General features: G+C 42.7%; 1 long non-coding RNA gene and 1 other non-coding gene across 2 annotated transcripts; both read right to left on the bottom strand.

Moving 5' to 3' along the window:
- Positions 1-381: 381 nt before the first annotated feature.
- LOC105739726 lies at positions 382-13,410 on the bottom strand. Its single transcript, XR_001115669.1, has 4 exons — positions 13,280-13,410; positions 13,052-13,197; positions 7,022-7,076; positions 382-472 (listed from the first exon to the last, which is right to left on the bottom strand). It is a non-coding gene; the product is annotated as an uncharacterized LOC105739726 (long non-coding RNA).
- LOC115835248 lies at positions 10,056-10,161 on the bottom strand. The gene has a single exon (XR_004030240.1). It is a non-coding gene; the product is annotated as a U6 spliceosomal RNA (small nuclear RNA).
- Positions 13,411-14,140: the final 730 nt, after the last annotated feature.

Here is a 14,140-nt window from a genome sequence, read left to right as displayed (position 1 = left end):
GCAGCTGGCCTCATTGTGATGGGAAAGCCTCCAGCTCCCTCCAAGATGCAGTTAGGGTTTCTGGTCTCATTCTTGGAAGAGTTTTGTTGGATGAATTAAATTGGAATCATCTTCCTTTCCCAGGAAACTGTTGTGTCTTTTGTCTGCTCTACCTCTGGGTGAAATCTGTAGTCCTTACTTGCTGCTATTTTCTACCATCCTAATAATAGCTCATTGTTAGGCAGACATGACGCAAATACACTTCTCACTATCCTGGGAGATTTGGGGGGTCTTACCTTCTTATTTAAGTTCTTTGTTTAATTATTTAATTCTTTTTTTGTTTTTGTTTTTGTTTTTTTTAGTTTGTTCTCTTTGTTTGCCCTTAGTTGGTAAAGAAGACAAGTTGTTGATGAAGGAAATTGGCAAAATATCAGTACATATTGAGTTCTTTGGTGATCTGCCTTTTCCAGAATCTTCTGATCTGTCCCCACACCTGCATAAAAAGTGCTTCATGCAATGAAACTGTCCTTACTGGGTGTCATAAGTGAGCTTACTAAATTTGGTGTGTGCCATCAGTAACCCCTCACCTTTCCATCTGGGGTAGCATCTACCATTACCTCTTTTTTTACTACCTTGTTTTGCCCTAGAACAGGTAGGAACATCTTATATTCAACAGTTTATCTTCATAGGTGCAGAACAAAGACAGAACTAGAAGTCATCCCTCTGCTCACCTGAGACAAATGCATATTTGACATGCATTTGGAATCAGGCACATCCACCCCTGACCCTCTGCTGGGAGCATTTTTTATTTAAGATATTTTTTGTTTATCTCTTGAACCTCCTCTCTACCTCCAGTTATCCCTGAGTCCCACTCATACCCCTCTTCTTTATTACTCCCTAGAAAGGAAGTAGAAAGGCAAAAGACTTTTGCCACTGAGTCACTGAAAGAAAGAAACCTGATATCTGGGAATTAAGGGAAGCGAAGGAAACACATCCTCAACCCTTAAGATGAAGCTCCCAGTAGTCACCATTTCAAGAATGTGAGACCTCAAACTCAGGCACCTTTCTTGAGATAGAGTCTTAATAAGGAAATCTGGATTGGGAATGCATGTGTTTCTTTGTCTATCTCAACATTTTTTCAAGACCATTTTTGTAGCCATCCACAGCTGTTTTGTAGGTACAAAGAAAGGGGCCCTACTTCCCAGGCTGTGGCTGTGAAAAGAATATAAAATTTCAGGACCTCGAACTCACTACGCCAAAGGGAAAAAATAAGCTTGGGAACTGAGTCACTCAAAACTGCCTTTCATTTTGTTCCTAAATAGATAGCTACAAAGGTAGAAGGTTACAGGCCTCCCCAGGGGGCCTCCTTCACAATTCGCTCACAAGAAAATTCTCTGTGCACCCCAAGATCTTTACCCTAAAACAGAGTTCTGTTGAATTTCACCGTGATAATGTAAATCAACAGCTTATCTCCATAGGTACAGAACAAAGACAGGATTAGAAGTCATCCCTCTGCTCACCTGAGACAAATACATATTTGAATGCTTCCTTTACTCTATGTTTACTTTATTTTATCTAAAAATGCAGATTAATTGAGCCGGAGCCAATGCATAGTTGACTATTCCTCTGTCCCCTCTTTTCACATTTAAAATGTGGATTCAGTGAACACAGATCTAGCTTCAAAAGAGTGCAATTGCTTGCCTCTTTTATCTATTCTTCCCTTTTTATTTTTTCTTTCCTCTTTCCCCAACTGCTTACTCTTTCCCCTTTAAATGTGGAAGACCCCAAACCCTCTTTGGAAAAAACACATCACAGGTGTTCCTGTGACTTTGTGTTCCTTTTTCCTGGGCGCATCCTCAACCTTGGCAGAATAAATCTCTAGATTGATTGAGTCGCCTCAGCCATTTTCTTTAGTTTTACATGGCCAAAGCATACCTTCCCTCTGTGGCCTTCCTTTGGTCATTAAGGATATTATTTCTGCCATCGGGTAGGCAGGTGGTACTACCTCAACCAGTGCCCATCTTCACATGGGCACTTCTGCACCTTACTCTGAGATGTGATTGCCACTAAGCAAATATGTTTCCATTTGACTTTCAACTCTTTTTTTTTTAAATTAACATTGGCATTTTTAATTTGCTTTTTTCATTGACAAATAAAAAACAATATACATGTATGGGGTACAACATATATACATTATAGAACAGGGAAATGAAGCTAATTAACATACACTTTACCTCACACACATCATTTTCTGTGGTGAAAACACTTAAAACCTACTCAGTAATTTTCAAGTACACAATACATTGTGATTAGCCACCACGTTGTACAATAGATCTCTTAAACTTATTCCTCCTATCTGGAATTTTGTATCCTTTGAACAATAGCTCCCTAATTCTCCCTAATTTTCAACCTCCTTTGTTCACAATGTCTTCAATTCTTCTTCTCAATCAAAAGGCTCTCCCCTCTCCATCCCTACCATCCAAATTCTCTGTATGATTCAGGGTTCAAAAGAGGTTCCTATCGTGCCGTGAGACTCCTCCCCCCACTCTGGTTCTTGCTGGTAGCTGTTTTAATTATGTTCTCTAGCACTTGTTACAGTGATTCATATCCTGGATACGCATGTGAATCGCCTGTGGACTGTTTAAAAATGTAGACTCTGACTAGACAGACCTAATCAGAATCTCTGTGTGTGAACTGCAGGCATCTGTAGTTTTACAAAGCTTCTAATGCACAGCAAGGGTATGAGAAAAACAGATAATACATAAATGACTAATTTTAGTGTTTAACCATACCATGCCTGTTGCTACTTATCTGTCTTTTGAATGTGTGCTTTTAACTTCTAGAAGACAGAAACCATATATTACCGTTTTTTTGTTTTTTTTTTGGTACACTACCCTTTCTTCCTATACCTAACCCACTCTCAGATCCAGGGCTGAGATGTTTCAATGAATATTTTGATATACACTTCTGCACATAGTAAAATCACCTAAGTGTTCAATAAACATTTTTGTATAATTTCACTGTGCCCAGGCACTGGATCTAGGAAGATGAAAGCAACATGAGTCCTTTTAGACTAGAATCCATAGCTAACAGGTAAATGTTGTTGAGACTGTTACTTGGTTGTTGGGACACATATGGGGTCAAGAAACTTTGCTATGATTAAAATGATTGATTTCTGAAAGAGGATAGTGGAAGATGGAAGGAGCCTCTGGGTTTGCAAAGGATGAAGGTTTCAGAGTATTTTGAGGAGGTTCTACTATTTGTGCCATCATACATTCCGCACCTTCCTATGCTGTGCAACAAGCAGGGAGAGGTTGTAAACCAAATACCTGCACATCTCCCTCCAAATGGCCACTCATTGGAAAAATAATCTATAGCTTTCCTGCTAAAGGAACATAGTGGGTGCATGAGGCATATAAGCGAGAGCATATGCTATGGCATAAACATGGGCTGCATCTGGGTGTCCATGCATGGTGTGTGTGCAAGGTCAGCTCTGCAGCTTTCTGCAGGCTGCTGGTATCTCCTTGTCCCATTCCTCAGCTCCTAGGGCTGCCCAGGCAATATTGGGAAAATCATGAGGGGCTTCTCTTAGGTGTCCCACTCTGTCCTTCCCATATCCATCTCCCCTGGAGTATTTTCTCCTTTTATTGCCAGATATCCCCAAAATCTCTCTTCCATTTAGCAAAAACTTTGTTGTGTGTGTGTGAGTTGGAGTCTTGTTCTGTCACTCAGGCTGGAGTGCAGTTTTACAATTATAACTCACTGCAGCCTCAAGCTCTTGGGCTCAAGGGATCCTCCCATCTCAGCCTCCCTAGTAGCTAGGACTATGAGCACCCATCACCATGCCCAGCTACTTTCTAAACATTTTTAGAGATGAGGTCTCACTATGTTGCCCAGGCTGGTCCCAAACTCCTAGTCTCGGCTTCCCAAAATGCTGTTATTAGAGGCATGAAGCCACCATGCCCAGTCCTAAAATCAATTCTTAAGAATGGATCATATAACTAAATTTACAGAAAGGTGTACTTCATTGATAAAGCACTTGGATCTTACCAAGTAAATAACAAAAGTAACACTTATTGAGTTCCTAATGTGTGCCAGGGTCTACTATGTTGATGTATTATTAGCAAATTAAATAGGGAAGATGATTGGAGGGTTGGGGTCTCCCACACCTCAGCACCTGTGACACATAGATGATGGCTTCCTCTTCTTCCTCCTAAGATGAGCCTTGCCTGCTGCTTCTTGAAGGACCACACACTTAGTCTTGATTTCAGATCCCTTTCTGAGCAGATCTCAGAACCTCTCTATGTTTGCTTTTTTCCTATGAACAACTAGTTTCTTTTGTTCCCAACTCCTTTTCCAAGAGGCACAAGGTTGCTTTCTAAACTAGGCCACTGGTTTAAACAGTAACCCCTAGGAAAGAACAGTTTCCAATGAGTGCTGCCATCTTGACAAATGGCCTTGATTCCAATGCACCCTTCTATATATGATCTACATACATGTAATATCAATCTTAATTTACATGTGATTTCAATCTATATACAATATTACTTTGTATATGTAACATCACCCTTTTATATGCAATGTGGCAGCAATCCATTTACTCTAAGGGATCATAATAGTTCCTACCTGATAGTGTTGTAGTGAAAATTCAGTGAAATAATACAGTTAATGAACCTACAACAGTGCCCAGCATAGAACAAGCACTCCACAAAGGTCCTTACTGTTGTCATCACTTTCCCTTCTGAACAGACTGTTGATAATGTGATGTTCCTCAGACTACCTTCATTAGTTCCAACCTGCCCAATTTCCTCCATCCCTCCCTCTACCCACAGACTCTCCCTTCTTTCTCTTTCCATAGAGCTTCTATCAGTGGCAGTGGTGGTAGTAGTAAGAGCAGAAACAGAATTAAGAATAAATGGAAAGGTATTTCATGTTGCCTACTTAGCCATAACTAATTATAATTGTTTCCTTAGCATCAATAAACATGAAAGACTTCTGGCTGTAAAGGCATGTCAGGCACTGCTCCAGTTGGAGTTTCCAGCCCTCTCATTGCTTCCTGTCACATATGACTCTGCGGCCTGCCGCTAGACACTGTGGCTTCTTGTTAGACCTGCTTTGTGTGAACTTTGCTGTCATTGGGAATTTAATCATCTTTCTGAGGCAGGGACCACTGCTTTGTTAATCTGAACCAAGTTGTGATGTCAGAAAGGAAAACTAGCAAAAGTTAGGTCCCAATGTTATGAACAACTACTTAGGGTGCTCTGTCTCTGTCTAAAGAAAGAAAAACACAGTGATCCTAAATGTAAGTAATTCATCATGACATAAAGAGAGTTAAAGGAAAATTAACTTTGTAGCATAAAACAGCACTGACATATAAACCTACAGAACGAGTAGAAAACATACTCAGGATAAAATTATGGGTTTAGAGGAGGTCCATGGAGTGAACTTAAAATAAATGTATAGTTACAGAAAGGGTTGAGAATCTCTCAGGCACTTTAGCCTCTGGATGTCCTAGACTATGGGATACTGTTTATGTTCTATGCTAGGACAAAACCAAACAGGCCCACTGGAAGCAAGCCAGGTCACTGGTGATATTCCTAGGCCTGGCTGCAGGAACCTTTGGGGGATACATGCCCTTCCTTCGTTTGAAGAAAAATGCTATCCTCTCTTACCCTCTGCTCTTGACTAAATAGACACTATACCATCATCCCTTTAAGAAAAATGGGCAGGATCCAATCCCAGTTTTCTGTCTGTGTAATGCAGACATTAGGAGCCACTGGGCAGCACAGCCTAGAGTTCTCATTTTCTTTTGAATATAATAGCTTTTTGCAAGGAATGTAAAAGCAGTTGTGCAGCTACATTTGGCTTTAGCAAAAGGAGAAATCTATGAAAATTTAAAAATCAACATAGAACAAGGGGGACATTATTTGATTTTTAAAGGATTGTTGTCAAGGTACGTTGTGTCTGGGTGGGGAGAAAGAAACTATCACCTTTAGGCTGAGAGTTAGCTTTGACTCTGCTTAGTGGGGCTCCTGTCCAATTTGTTAGTACCCTGGTGTCAGAGAGACAGGGGCTCCCCTGAGACAATTTCAGGTTTGTTTGCTGCTTTGAGAGGCCAGGCTGGGGAAAGGTTCAAGGAGGTGGCTGTTACCACCAATAAGAACAAGAGATGCATTTCCAGGGGCTTGGTTTGGAGTTGGATGGAGTCTACCTTCCACAGGGACATTGGCTATTTGGGGACAGATATAGGCTACCAAGGTCAAGTGCTTAATCTTCAGTCCAACACTTCGATGCTTCTTTCAATAGACCAAATTTCCTCATATTCACCCAAGTACTTCCAGATTTAAGAGGGCACTAACATGTAGTGAGAACCCAATAATATGTATATTACTATGGATGGATGGAGGAATGTCAGTCCCAATAGCTAGTCACAGGACACAAGTTCTTTGCTAGTATAGTTAGGTGAAAAATAATCTAGGCTCACGAGTGTCGAATGGGCCCAGATAGTGACTTAGGGTAGGTCATTGATAAAATGGCAGGTTTGAGGGATTAAGTTCAGTAGATTCAGGATATTTTCATATTCATGCAGGAAATACAGGAGAGCATCTGAGATGATTCTAAGTGTTACACATGGCACAACACCCAAGTAAATAGATTGAATTAGTGATTTTAAAGCTTCTCACCAAAAAAACTCATGCAGGGGAGTTTCATCTTCTCACAGGCTGCCTGGATTCACCTGAGACAGGGGGCAGGATGGAAGAGCGCCATTGAGTTTTAGTGGATTGAGTCTATAGCTTCTGATCTGACTCTCCACTGAGGAAGTAGAAGTCTTTGGTGCCCAGGAAATTAGAGTGAATGGGAGATGACAAGGTCATTGTTGAGACTGTTTCTTGTGCAGGGATCAAGTTACTTTAGAACCTGGATCTCTCAGAATGAATTGCTGGGGTCTCTGAACCTCAAACCAAATAGATGAGCTTTATATTTAGGCTGCACATTTCAAGATTGAAATCAAAATTGTCATTTTGACTACAGTGTCTCTTACCTGGAGTTATGGCAAACAGGAAGGGTAAAGGTGATATGGGGCTTCACTAGAGCATCTAGAAGAGTAAGAAGAATGACCACTGTCATTTGACACCTCTATAACAGCTGCTGTGTTGTGATTAGATACATCGATACGATTAAATATTTCATCTTCTCATGAGGTTCCCAGACTTTTTCAGTTTTGTTAAGAAACAAATAATCAGAATCATTAAATAACTCTTCCAAAGCAGGGGACAGAGCCAAGATTTGAAGCCAGGGTTTAGATACTACAGCCCATCTTCTTCTTTTTTTTAGAGATACCAAGGGATTAATGGCACATCACACCTAGGCGTGCTATGGCGGGAAGCAGAATGCCAGGGGAACCTGTACTTCATTCATGTCATTGCAAATTAGTTTATTTGGGTAATCTCTTCTGGCACATCATTTAGCAATAGCAGAGGATTTAAATTAAATTTTCTTTAAGGGGATGTCTATGACCAGATTCTTGCTTGAAGACCTTCAAGGCAGGCACTAGTGGTGGGGCCTGACGTCTGCAGCATATCCTTGTGAAGGAGAATCTGAGCTGGCCCCTCTACCTTCTGAGTTACTATGCTAAGAAAGGAAACAGACAAACAGCAGGAGGTTGCAGTTCCCAGAAGAGGCATTGTTCTTCTTCAACTGCCTCTGCTGTCTGCCCTGTTACCTAAACAAGTATTACTCTAAATACCTGAAATAGTCATCTTCCAGGAATACACCTGATACTTGCAAAACAGGCCAGGCTTCTGTCCATAGGACTTCAAGATGCAAGTAGGTTTTGGGTTTTCTCTGCATGCCTGATTGGTCCTTGTCGTTTCCCTAACACCAGTTCATTTTCTGATTCTTTTCTCTTTGGCCAAGTGCCTCCTTTTCACACTGTGTTAGTAACAACCATTGGGTAGACCAGTGGCATGCATGGCTGGCTTGCATAGATCCCACTCTTCAACTTCATGTTTGAGCATATGCCATCTATTACATCTCCCTGTCCTGCAATCAATACAAATAAACTTCAGGGGCCCTCGGCTATAGGTAAACTGTGCCAGCATAAATCGATGAGGTGTTGAGAAACTCTATGTCACATACTCTGATGCTCTGTAATTCTATGTTTCTGGCTACCAGAGCCCTCCCACAGATTCCAGGGCTTGGTTTAGAAAGCTCCCTGCCTTTTCCAACTTGGCTCACAATGATCCCACCCAAAAATCTGGACTTCTCAGGAGAGACAATGGAACAATGGGAACTATGAGGGCTGTGTTATTCTCACTATTTGACTCAATCTGAACTGTGTCCACTGTAACAGTTAAGGTGTAGGCAAATCTCTCTCAAAATCATCCCCAGACCACCAGCATCAGAATTAGGTGCTTGTTAAAAATGTAGATCCCCTCGGGACCTCCTATTTATTCAGAATTTCTGCAGTCAATACCCAGGAATCTGAATTTTAGACAAACTCCCTGTTGTGTCAGTGCCCCTGAAGGAAACTGATGACACACTCAAATTAGGATAATTTTAGGAGAGTTTAATAAAGGGATCCTTTCGGAGAGGTAGTCGGGGTAAGGAGAAGTCGCAAGTGCTGTGCGCTGTTAAGAGCCTAGGTGCAGCTATGCAGGGGCACACGCAGCAAATGGGTTACTGGAATCTGGAGCAGAGGGACTGTGGGAAGGGCCATAAGATAGGACGTGCTTGGGATTTTGCCATGGAGGGACTCAGCCAGTGCTTGATGGCCCAATAGGGGTATAAGCACCCCAACCTCACTTTGCCAATCTTCTGCAAACCAGAAGCCAGAGGTAAGAGAGCCTGTTGTTTCGCTACACAGGAGGCAGCCCCCTAGGGCATGGGGCACGGTGAGAAGGATGGTGAGTGGCTCTGCGGGACAAATGGAGACTGCCCAGCCTCTGACTCACCCACAGCAAACCTTGAGAACCACTGGGCTAAACGTTTTTCTTGTCCCCAGCCAATTAAGGCCAGTTTCAGTTCATAAGTAAATGAGACAGAGGGTGAAGGGGAGTAAAAGAAGAGGTGAAAATGGAAGATCCTATTACGGGAAATCCAGGGAAAGCCAGAGATCCAGGAAAAGAGGGTGAGGGAGTTGCAGGGCTGTGAGCAAGTCTATACTTCACTTCCCCTGGCGCGCTCCAAATTCCCCTCATGCTGCCCTGCACTTTTGGTCACCTTCTCGTGTGTGTGTGTGTGTGTGTGTGTGTGTGTGTGTGTGTGTGTGTGTTTTCCTGCCTCCTTTGGCTTGGCATGTTTTCACTAACTCCCCAACCTAGCATGAGACTCTTCTCTTCAGTGCTCTGGGAATTGGAGGCAGCATTTTGTGTGTTTTAACTCTTTCTGTGGTCTCCATGATCTGCTACAAGTGGTTCCCATGTTCATGGGCACTTTTTCAAGACTTCATCTGACTGTTTCTGGAAGAGGCTGTGACTACAGTCGTCCTCCCTTATCCACAGTTTTGCTTTCTGCAGTTTTAACTACCCTGCAGAACAGTACAACAGGATATTTTGAAAGAGAGAGAGAGAACGACCACGTTTACATAGCTTTTATTGCAGTATATTTTTACAACTATTCTAGTTTATTGTTGTTAATCTCTTACTACGCCTCATTTATAAATTAAACTTTATCATATATACACATGTATAAGAAAACACATAGCATATAAAGAGTTTGGTATTATCAGCAGTTTTAGGCGTCCACTGGGGGTCTTAGAATATATTCCCCATGGATAAAGTGGGGCCACTATACTTTCTAGCAAAGGTGTGACATTGAACAGAGAGGTGAGACACCAGTGAGAGCTACCAGACCAAAGGTGAGTGTTGGGGGAATCCTTAGAGAAAGCTTATTTGACATTTTTGAAAGAGTTTATTGAGGAACTCGTTAAAATTCAAGATTAACTAAATTGTCTCAAATTATATGTTTTCAGACCAGGGATTGCTGCCAGCTCCCTAAAAGTAACCATTTATCTTAAGGGTTTTTAGCAGTTCATATCGTGGAACTGGTCCCACATCCTACCTTCATGATTTTTTTAAAATATGGAACACTTCACTAATTTGCATGTCATCCTTACACAGGGGCCAATGCTAATCTTCTCTGTATCGTTCCAATTTTAGCATATGTACTGCTGAAGCAAACAACTAAAAAACTAGGCATTTTTTTCAGTAAGAAAAATGCATACTTTTTTCCTTCTTTGATGACAAATTCTGCCCTCCAGCTATATTTTCTTTGTTACACACAGCTACACCTTGCTATGCCCCTGCATCCTTCTTGTTGCATCAGATTCCATGTAAAGCAAAGAGAATAAAAATTAGATGTATCTCCCATCTACCTGGGGAAGTCTGACGGCAAAGCATAAAATCCATTGACTTTTCCCCTCTGTTTTTAACTGAAAATGGAATTAGAATTTTACTCTCTTCTTCACACCCTAAATCCATCCATTTGTTCATCTAAGTGCATACGCATTTCACCATAAAGACTCAAATCCACTGGGGAAGAACAAACAGTAATAGTTTACATTTATTGAGCATTTACTACATACCTGTCATTATTCTGAATGCTTACTATAGATTATTTTATTTAATCCTCACAAGCACACTATGAGGCAGGTACTTATTATTGCCACTTTTCGAATGTGGAAGGTGAGGCATATGGCAGTTAAATAACTTGCCTAGGCTCATACTCCTGCTAAATCTTAGAGCCAGGATTAAAACCAAGGCAGTCTGACTTCAGAGCCTGTGCCCTGAACCACAAAACCATGCTGCCTCTCTGAGTATGAAGAGTTTCTGTACTTAAGTTTGCCCCTCTGTTTCCTTTCATTATTTATTTTTTATCAATAGATATTCATAGAGTGTCAAGCGCTGGTGGCGAGAAGCTGAATAAAACCAGTTCTCCTTTTGAGCAGGAACATGGGAGGTCTACAGAACAGGGGAGTGACAGATCCCTGCAATATATGTGAGAGGCAGAATAGGAGGCAGGAATAAAGTGCCCTGGAAAGACAGAGCAGGAAGTGACGTTTCAGGGAAGTTTTTGGAAAACTTCCTGGATGAGGTCGCAGTTAAGCCTGTCAAATAGCAGGTACTTAATAGTTATCTTTTGAATGAATGGCAATAGAAATTCATCAAGAAGAGAAAATGATGATAAATGAAAGAAACACCGAGGGCAGAGAGTGGCTCTTGACTTTGCTCCCCATTTTGAGACCCTATTTGTGTATCGCAGGTGGGCAGCAGAATGGGAGTTCCTGAGATTTAACTCTTGTGAGGTGCCCTGGGTCCCTGTGTGCCTGAGTCAGGACCTAGATGTGGCTGAGAGTCCAGCTCCCCGGTGCAGGGGAGGAAAGGTTTCTTTTCTTCGCACATCCATTGCTAGGTTCATGGGTAAGGCGCCCCTTACAAAAGACAGATTTACAAGACAAAGGTATACAAATGTATTAATGTAAGTTTTATGTGGACGGGAGCCTTTGGAAATGAAGACCCAAAGAAAGAGAGAAGCTTGTTTATTTTTATGCTTGGGTTGATGAAGAGTGGAAAGTCATGCAGAAATATGATTGGAGGACACAAAGGTGTGATCTGATGCTAACAACCTGCGGGGATCTTAGCAAGATCTCCTTGTTCAGATTCTTCCTGGCCTCTGTGTCTTTGAGGATAAGGATGTTCCTTTCCTCTAGGTATAGGGATGGCACCTTTTTGTTTTTGTTTTTTTTGAGACCGAGTCTCATTGTGTCACCCAGGCTGGAGTGCAGTGGTGTGATCTCAGCTCACTTCAACCTCTGCCTCCCGGGTTCAAGTGATTTTCCTGCCTCAGCCTCCCAAGTAGCTGGGACTGCAGGTGCGTGCCACCACGCCTGGTTAATTTTTTGTATTTTTAGTAGAGACTGGGGTTTCACCTTGTTAGCCAGGATGGTCTCGATCTCCTGACCTCATGATCTGCCCACCTCGGCCTCCCAAAGTGCTAGGATTACAGGCATGAGCCACTGCACCCGGCCTGAAGGCACCTCTGGAATGAGGATCTTATGGCCTCTTTCAGGTGATCAGAAAATTCTGCCTAGGTTTTATAGTCTGCTTTAGGGGAGAAGGGCAAGAGAAGGTCAGAGAGTGTCCTTACTGCTTCTGCTGTTTTCTAAAATGCCAAGGGGCCATATTTTGGAGCAGCCTGTCCTGAACTCCAACAGCAAGGGTAGAACAGGGCAGAGTGATAGCCCAGTCAGGAAGTGAATGAATGGGACTCACAGCCACACTGAGTGTCTCTAGTGACACCAAGAGCTCAGGTGAGGCTACATCAGCCAGGAGCCCCCAGGGGCCCAAAGAGGATGGTCAGGACTAGGAGGAAGACCTCACTAGTCATAGAACAGAGATAGGAGGGCCGTTTTCTCTGCACATGCCAGTTTTAACAGTTGCATTTGCACTCCCCAGTACTCCTAGAGACTCTAATATTGTGAGAAAGCCAATTCTTTCAGAATGTGGAAGACTCGTCAGTTGGACCTGCCAAATCCACCTGCATACTTTGCTATAGTATCAGAAATGATTCCTTTTTGTTTTATTTTCTCTCTCCCGAAGGACCAAGATGGACTTCCAGCCTGGATGTTTTGGCGGGGATTCTACCCAGTGGTGGGAGGAAGGACCACATGCCCTTCCAACCCTGCGTCAGCAATCCCACGAGGCCCGCCGTGAGTCACTGCCAGCGGCCCAGACTCAGCTGTGTGGAGTCTCAGACCCTGCGGCGAAACTAGCTAAGTTCATGGGTCTTTCCTGTCTGTGTTCTCAGTGACTCACCCGAAACAGATAATAACAGTGAGGTTGGGTGTACCATGTGACTGGTGCCAGCCAGAACAGGTCATGCTGTTAACCCTTGGATCCCAGGCCACCGACTGCTGACTCCCAGACCCTAGGACAGGCCCATGACACACTTGAGTGGTGTCTCCTTCCTATCTCTCTTGGTCAAGTTTTCAGTTTTGGAAATATGACCTTCCCTTGTAAAGGATCTCAAACTTGGGGTGGTTACTGATAGAGATTGCATCAATAACTGTTACCCAGGAGGGGCCCTTTGTCCTAAAACACCACCAGAGCACAAGTGAGAAGTTTTCATTCATCAAATTGGGTGTTCTTCAAAGTTTGCCAAGGTACAGATCCTGACTCCTTTCCTGGTTCTTTCCATCAGTTGGGCAATTCCCAAAGTCTGGGGAAAGAAAGAGAAAGGAGGAATTTAAGAATGGAACAGATGATTTCTCCCACCTCAGACAAGCAGACTGTTAGCTCACCGTGTATCTTAAGTATTTGTGGGCAGGGTCCCAGGCAGGACCATAACATGTCAGCATATGACTTAAAGGCTTGGTGACAGAACAAGGATCCACCCAGCTCAGCTGCCCTACCAGAGTGTCCTCATTGCCTCACCAGCTTCAGATCACTCCCCAGGGATGCTGCATTAATTATGAAAACCTCTGGTCAAGGTTGAAAGCCTGCAAGATATGTACCATGACCTCATCATTCACATGGGATAGTCCAGAGGTCTCTAAGACTCTCCAAAATATTCTTATGATGCAACCTTTACCCCATAATGTGTGACAGAGCATAACTCAAAATTTAAGTGATCCTTTGTTAACCCTTAATGAGCTTAAAGTGAAAAAACAAAACAAACAAACAAACAAAAGACAAGATGAGCTGAGATGCTGAGGCTGGGCAGTGATCTGAGTGCTGAGAGTTGCTGATTCTTCAAGATACACGTTGCTCCAGGTCATGGGGCAGGGTGTATATGTACATATGTGTGTGAGTGTGAGAGAGTGGGTGACTGGGTGGGAGACTGGAGTAGGGAGAGGGATGGGACGTATTGCTATGGAGAGAGAGCAGTGAAACAGGCAGTACGAAAGAATACAATCATGTCAGACAGTCGAGGATCTGGGTCTCAGCCCTGACATTCACTACCCAAGTGGCTTTGACAATTCATGAGCCTTCTCTCTTTCACCTGTAAAGTAGGATAATGAAGGTAGATTTGTTAAGTGAGGAGATAATATGTGTAATTGCCTAGGAGAGTTCTAGTCACATAGCAGATCATCAGTGGAGGTCCATTCCAATGACTGACAACTAGCTGAGAATTGAATGAGCAAGCCAGGCCAGAAAATTTT

The sequence above is a fragment of the Nomascus leucogenys genome, chromosome 5 (assembly GCF_006542625.1).
Source record: "Nomascus leucogenys isolate Asia chromosome 5, Asia_NLE_v1, whole genome shotgun sequence".
Classification (NCBI taxonomy): Eukaryota; Metazoa; Chordata; class Mammalia; order Primates; family Hylobatidae; genus Nomascus; species Nomascus leucogenys.
The sequence above is the reverse complement of the archived record's forward strand: the minus strand, read 5'-3'. Positions and strand labels throughout refer to the sequence as shown.